Raw genomic sequence first — 7,143 nt, 5'->3', positions numbered from 1 at the left:
ATTGTTTGGTCATCCTACCATGTGGAAGACCAAAGGACAGACAGCATTTCGAGTGAGGATAAGGAAATCCAGAATATGATGGCCTCCCAGAGTGTAAAGCACAAATATAGACAAAGAAAATGTTCAGACATTCCTTTGGAAGCTTGGTGGACGAAAGAACAAACATTTTCAAGCAGGGGTTGAAAAGTGGGACACTTAGGGGTCGGCCAGGTGAGGTAAATGAGTGACGGTGGCTGGGTGGTAAGCATGAGCAGGAGAGACCTCCAGGTTTGTCAAAAAGACTGACCTGGATTCTGCATGTTTTCAGGCAGGAAGGTAGGCTGCAGGGTAACAGAGATTCCCTACCATTGATGAAAGAGTCCCTATTTTAAAATGTTGCAGCTGATTCAAATATTAAATCAAATGCACTGTAGGTCAAACCAAACATATCTGTGGCTGGATCTGGACTGGAGGTGCCAGTATGTGGTTTTAGCAAGTGAGCCAGACCTTGGTAGGAAGCTGCCTCTGGGGCTAGTCATTAACCCCCTGTGACTCTCAGTTTCCTCATTTACAACAGGATGAGTGGGATAACACCTATTTTTCATATTTTGGGGGATGGATGAACATACTCTTCATGTAGTTAAAGTGAAGGTGTTAGTTGCTCAGTTGTGTCTGACTCTTCGACCCCATGGACTGTAGCCTGCCAGGCTCCTATGTCCATGGGACTCTCCAGGCGAGAATACTGGAGTGGGTTGCCATGCCCTCCTTCAGGGGATCTTCCCCACCCATGGATCGAACCTGGGTGTCCTGCATTGCAGGCAGATTCTTTACCATCTGAACCACCAGAGAAGCCCACAGTTAAGTTAATGTACATATTTTTCCAGGGTCTGCTATCCAGTAAACGGCTGTAAATGGCTCTTATATTGACCAACATCATACATTTTTTTTTCAAAATTTCCTCTGAAAACTTCATAAATATATAATCTTAGAAATGTACAAGACTGCTGTATCCACAGCTATACTTTATGTAAGGGTGTGACTATTAGCATAGGAAAGGCATGTGGCTTGGGTCACTTCCCCCAGTTGCCCAGCTCTGGACCCTTCTCTTTAATCCATTGGTCCTATAGATACCTGAAAGTTGTAAGGCAGAAATACACACATTAAACACTAAGAGAAGCGGTAGGTGAACCTTTACACGACATCACAAAAACATTTATTACAGGAACCCTTTCCATGCAGCGCTTTGCTAGAAACTGTGTGAAGTGAATTAAACAGACACACTCTTGGAAGACTAAGACACATACCAATGACAACAGAGACTCTGTATGCATATAAAGAGGGATATAGCAAGTGAACAAATTAATAAGGCAAAAAACAAAAAGGGAAGGAATACCTGCATTCATTGGTAAAATAAGAATCTGATGCATATCAGGAGAAAATCGTTCTTTTTCCATTGATAAGAGTGCTCATGAAGGGATAAGATTTGAAAATTGAATAATCTAAAAATATTCCTTGGTGAGTGAATATGAAATCAATGCCCAGAGAGAGAGAGAGAGAGAGAGAGAGAGAGTATTTCAAATAGAGGGGAAGACCTGAGCAGAGGCTTAGAGATGTGGAAAGAATGGGATTCTCTGGTGGCTCAGGCAGATGTGGGAGATCGGGTTCAATCCCTCGATAGGGAAGATTCGCTGGAGAAGAGAATGGCTACCTGCTCCAGTATTCTTGACCGGAGAGTCCCATGGACAGAGGAGCCTGGCGGGCTACAGTCCACGGGGTTGCAAAAAGTCAGACACGACTGAACGACTAACATGTTGACTTTAAGTGGGTTTGAAGAAATTTACCTGGAAGAATGAGATCCTGGTGAAGAACCAAGATGGGAGCAACGAGGCAATTCTGAGAGTTTAATGATGCAGGACAGTAGCCTTCTGCTGAACTGAGAGCTGGACTTCCTCAGGTAGAGTGCCCCACTGACCCAGGGAAAGTCCACCTTCTTCTAGCTGAGCACGTATTTCACTTGACTTTTTCATGGGGGTTTTCAGTTGGTTTAAGTCAAACTGCTCCTCTGTTCTTTTATACAGTCTTCTGAGTTAGTTTAGGGTTATCTAAACTAAACTATTTTGGGGGATAGGCAATCAGAATGGCCCATTAGGTGAAGAATCCACCTGCAGTGCAGGAAATATAAGAATCATGGGTTCCATCCCTGGACTGGGAAGATCCCCTGGAGGAGGAAAATTGCAATCCACTCCAGTATGCTTGCCTGAAAAATCCCATGGACAGAGGAGCCTGGCAGGTTACAGTCCATAGGGCTGTAAAGAGTCACACATGACTGAGGACCAAAGCATACACACACACAACTACCAAACTAGTATTTGGGGACAGCACTCAGGACAGAGACCAGCATCATTGCTCAGTTGCTAACAGTAGTTATGGAACTTTCACTTGACTGACCTGCTGAGCAAGGCCATCTTCGAAGGCCATCAAATGCCAACCTATGTAAAACTGGCTGAATTCCCTCCTTCTTAGACTATATTCCCCTTGACCTTACCTACTTCTGGAGCTGTCTAGACTTTCGTGTCAAAATTACATTTTGTTTGTGTTAGGCTAAATTTGTTCCAAGAACTTTTCCCCCCTTTCTTTATAAAACATTGTGACTCATGATCAGCTAGGAATGAAAAAAGGGAGGGATAGGAAGCCTAAATTTTTATAAAATCTTTGAATCTGTTAGCTTAACTTAACAGGAATAAAGAAATAAGCTGATTTGAAATGTCAAAAAAGTTTCTGGGTGCCAATATATATTTCTTGCCTTTGGCTGTTCTGAATATAGGTAAGAGAACACAATCGGCTACATAGTACTGTACTATAATAGGTTTATAATACTTTTCACATAAATAATACATGAAACATAAACTCAAAAATAAAACATTTTTAATCTTACAGTACAGTACTTTGAAAAGTACGGTAGTACAGTACAACAGCTGGCATACAGGGGCTGGCATTGAGTGAACAGGCAAGAAGAGTTCCTGACTGGGGGAGAGGAAGGAGGTAGATGGTAGAGCTGAAGGATCGTCAGCAACAGGAGATGGAGGGCAATTTCACTCATGCCTGATGTTGATAGAATGCATGTTTGGATTTTTGAAAATTCACACTTGAAGGCTTGTATGTAGGGGACTTACTGTCTACTGTTTTAAGAAGAGTGTTTGGTAGTGGTATTTTCTGGTTGGAATCATTCTCTCACCCTACCTAATTACCAGTCATGCCTATTTAAAGCATACCCTATTTTAGTTTCCTTTATTATATATGGGGAGGGGGTGCATATAACAGCTCTATTAGATAGGCAGCTCAGCTGGTACCCTGGTAGCTCAGCTGGTAAAGAATCTGCCTGCAATGCAGGAGACCCTGGTTTGATACCTGGGTCAAGAAGTTCCCCTGGAGAAGGGATAGGCTACCCACTCCAATATTCTTGGGCTTCCCTGGTGGCAAAAATGGTAAAGAATCTGCCTGCAAGGCGGGAGACCTGGGTTTGATCCCTGGGTTGGGAAAATCCCCTGGAGGAGGGTATGGCAACGCACTCTAGCATTCTTGCCTGGAGAATCCTCATGAACAGAGGAGCCTGGCAGGCTAGTCCATGGATTTGCAAAGAGTCAGACATGACTGAGCGACTAAGCACAGCACAAATTAGATTGACTATGGAGATTAAGTTAATGCATGAAAAGCACTTAAGTATTGAATAACTATTAGGTATGATTATGAATATTGTTATTAATGATTAAGATTGAGACCCTAACGGTATGATCCTAACAGTAGGACTAAATTATGTTAGCCCTGGTCTGAGGTGGTTGCATGCATGCTAAGTCACTTCAGTCATGTCTGATTTTGTGACCCTATGAACCATAGTCTGCCAGGCTCCTCTGTCCACGTGATTCTCAAGCATACTGGAGTGGGTAGCCAGGTCCTCCTCCAGGAAATCTTCCCGACCAAGGGACTGAACTCCCAGTCTCCTGCATTGGTAGGTGGGTTCTTTACCACTAGCGCTACCTATCTACCATTAAATGCCTTGGTCAACCATTCTTCGAATATCAGAACACTTTGGGGATGTTAGCCAGGGGCAAAAATTTCAGCTTCACCATATTCTATAAGATCTAGTTTTAAAGATACCCCAAGGGGCTAGATGAGCATTCAGAGTAGGGAGATGTTTACCATCACCCAGCCTACTAATTCCAACTACTAATTCAGCAAGCGATCTTTTCAAAGAGAAGTATTCAAAAATTCTCTGTGTCTGCTTATAAATTCCCTGCAGCTAAACACTAATACACAGTGTTTGGGAGACAACACCTTTTCAAAGAATAATTATTCATGAAAAAGTGTAAATCCTTTTTTGTACTCTGTAATTATAAATGATGTACAAGTAGTTCTTGAATTGCTGGATAGTTCCAGACTGTGAAGTTCAATAACAAGTTGGGTGTCAGAATGTTGGGTGTCCTGTGTGTACATCTCCATTGAAGTTGGTGGCAGTTTCTGGGCACAGTCACATCAATAATGTCCAGCCATAGGTAGTTTACCGGGTTAAATAACTGTGATTCTGGGTGTAATTGCCCACTTGTTACCCTAAGAGTAATTCCAGACAGGAGAATAACAGAGTGAAGGAGCCTGTGTTACTGCTGCCCATAAAAATAAATAAGATCCTTAGGGTTTAATTAGAGGACTAACAATTACACCTAAAGCATGCTAATGTTCGCATGGGAACATTGGACATCTGGAAGATGAGTCCAGATTTGGTCACTTGCCTGTAGGAAACTACGTCCAAGAAATGGTGAGTGTCCAATGGAGCAGCGATGCCCACATTTGGCGTTTGTACACAGGCAGAAATGCCAAAGGTGAACGTAAGCTGGTCGAGAAATAGAGCAATTCAGGGGAGATGAACGGGAAATGGGGCTTCCCTGATGGCTCAGATCGTAAAGAATCCACACACAATGCAGAAGACCCGGGTTCGACCCCTGGGTTGGAAAGATCCCCTGGAGAAGGGAATGGCTACCCACTTCAGTATTCTTGCCTGGAGAATCCCAGGGACAGAGGAGTCTCAAGGGCTGCAGACTATGGGATGGCAAAGAGTCAGACACAACTGAGCAACTAACACGCACGCAAACACAAATGGGAAGTGTATCTAAAATCCCAGGATTATGGCAGCTTCTTTGACCCTAACACAGAAAGACGTCATTTAGAAGGAAGAACAGGTACATAAAAATGTTCTTCCTTCGTAATAATACACATGGCCCCTGGAACTCAACCACACAAGATGCCAGCTGGCATCAGAGAGTCCACTGAAGAAAAGAATGTCTACAGGGCCTCTAATGGTTACAGAGGCTCTATAGAAAGGGTCAGGAAAGGAACTTTTACAGCATAACAGCTTTTTTTTTTTTGGCCATACCTCTTGGCATGGGGGATCCAGCTCCCCAGCCAGGGATTGAACCCATGTCCCCTGCAGTAGAAGCATGGCATCCTAACCACTGGACTACCAGAGAATTCTCAGAAGAGCTTCGATACCGAGCACTGTCTATCATTTTCTTCCTCTCACCCCTCTGCTCTACCACCAATCCCAAACAATCATATATATATATACATATACACATAAATGATTGTGCATATATATATATGATTGTATATATATATGATTGTGTGTATATACACAGAGTATATTCCATAGTTTCAAGTGCATTAGAGATGCTAATAAGAGATAGGATCCTCATTTCCACCTTCTTTCCAAGTTATGAACAGAAAGGTTTTTTGTCCTTTATATGGTTTCAGGAGTAACTTTGAGAAAACTGCCTCTCTCCTTTATATCAAGATCCCATGTAAAACAAGTTTTGTGTAGTTGAGGCATAAAATGTTAGGCTTCTTGGCATATTTTCTATTCTTTCACTCTTTTCCTCCATAAAAAGCTAAGCTCAATGTCACTAAGTGACTGGGAATCCTCTCTACACGGTATAGCAAAATCTAAATGATACCATTTAGATGACTCGAGTAAAACTCCTCAAAGACAGAGAGCACAGCTTAAGTGCATGGTTTAGAGGCAAGAGTAAATGGAGTGGAAAAGTAGTAAAAGTTGGGTTTTAGAAGGTTTAGTGCTTATGATCTGGCAGCCCATTGCAGTTCCCCTCTCCTCAGGAGACAGATGGAATGGGGCACGCGAGTGTTAAGAGGGAATCAATTCATGAAAACTCAGCCATGAAATGGAAAGTCAAAATGAAATAAGCATGAGTGTAGCTATGTTGGTCTATTAATATTCAAATATTAATACCTCCTTTTCTTTGAGAGACATTGCTCAATATTTACTGACAAGAAAAAAAGATAGTTGGAGGAGAGGAATGTATTCAAGAAAAGTGTTTAAACAGGGTTTGAATGTGTGGTTTGCTTAACTTTGTGTAATTTTTGTTGGTCAATTAGATTTCCCATCCAAGTGCATCTACCAGTTTAGGGTCTCTTGGAAAAAATTTCCAAAATGCATTACAACTTTTCATAGGGGTGACACACAGTCCTATTTTCCTAAGACTCTGATTATTTGAATACAATAGTATTTGATTCTGTTAGTAGAGAATAAACTTGAAAAGAAAAATATCTTATTTTGCTTATGCATAAGCCTATTAAAAAAACGTTTCTAGGGACTCTCCTGTTTATTCTCTAGAATGTAATCTATCTTTGAAGTGGTATATTAGTTTTTAAAAAATCATTTCCAAGCTGAATAATTAGACAAAAGCTATTCTTAGAGTACATTCCCATCTAAAGCTACGCACATGATGCTTTGATTCAAGTAATATTCTTATAAAACTTTGTTATTGTTTGAGGTCTACATTCAGAGTGGCAACTTTTGTTTTTGATGCTATTCTTATAAAACTTTGTTATCATTTGAGATCTACATTCAGAGTGGCAACTTTTGTTTTTGATGATTATTCCATCCTGAAACAATTTACCCTCTGCCCAATTAAACCAGAATGAGGAGCACATTTGTATCTGATGAAGGTTAAACTTCTCCATCTTGGGCTTCAGAAGGGAAGACCTTTAGTGATGACATTCATTTTGTCTCTGAAAAAGGGCTCAAAAGAAAACAGAATCAATTCCCTTAAGTTTTTCTGGAAGAGGAAGGTTGCTTTTGTTGCTTTGATCTTAGCA

This window comes from Capricornis sumatraensis, chromosome 21 (genome assembly GCF_032405125.1).
Source record: "Capricornis sumatraensis isolate serow.1 chromosome 21, serow.2, whole genome shotgun sequence".
NCBI classification, from domain to species: Eukaryota; Metazoa; Chordata; class Mammalia; order Artiodactyla; family Bovidae; genus Capricornis; species Capricornis sumatraensis.
Note: the sequence above shows the minus strand (reverse complement) of the source record.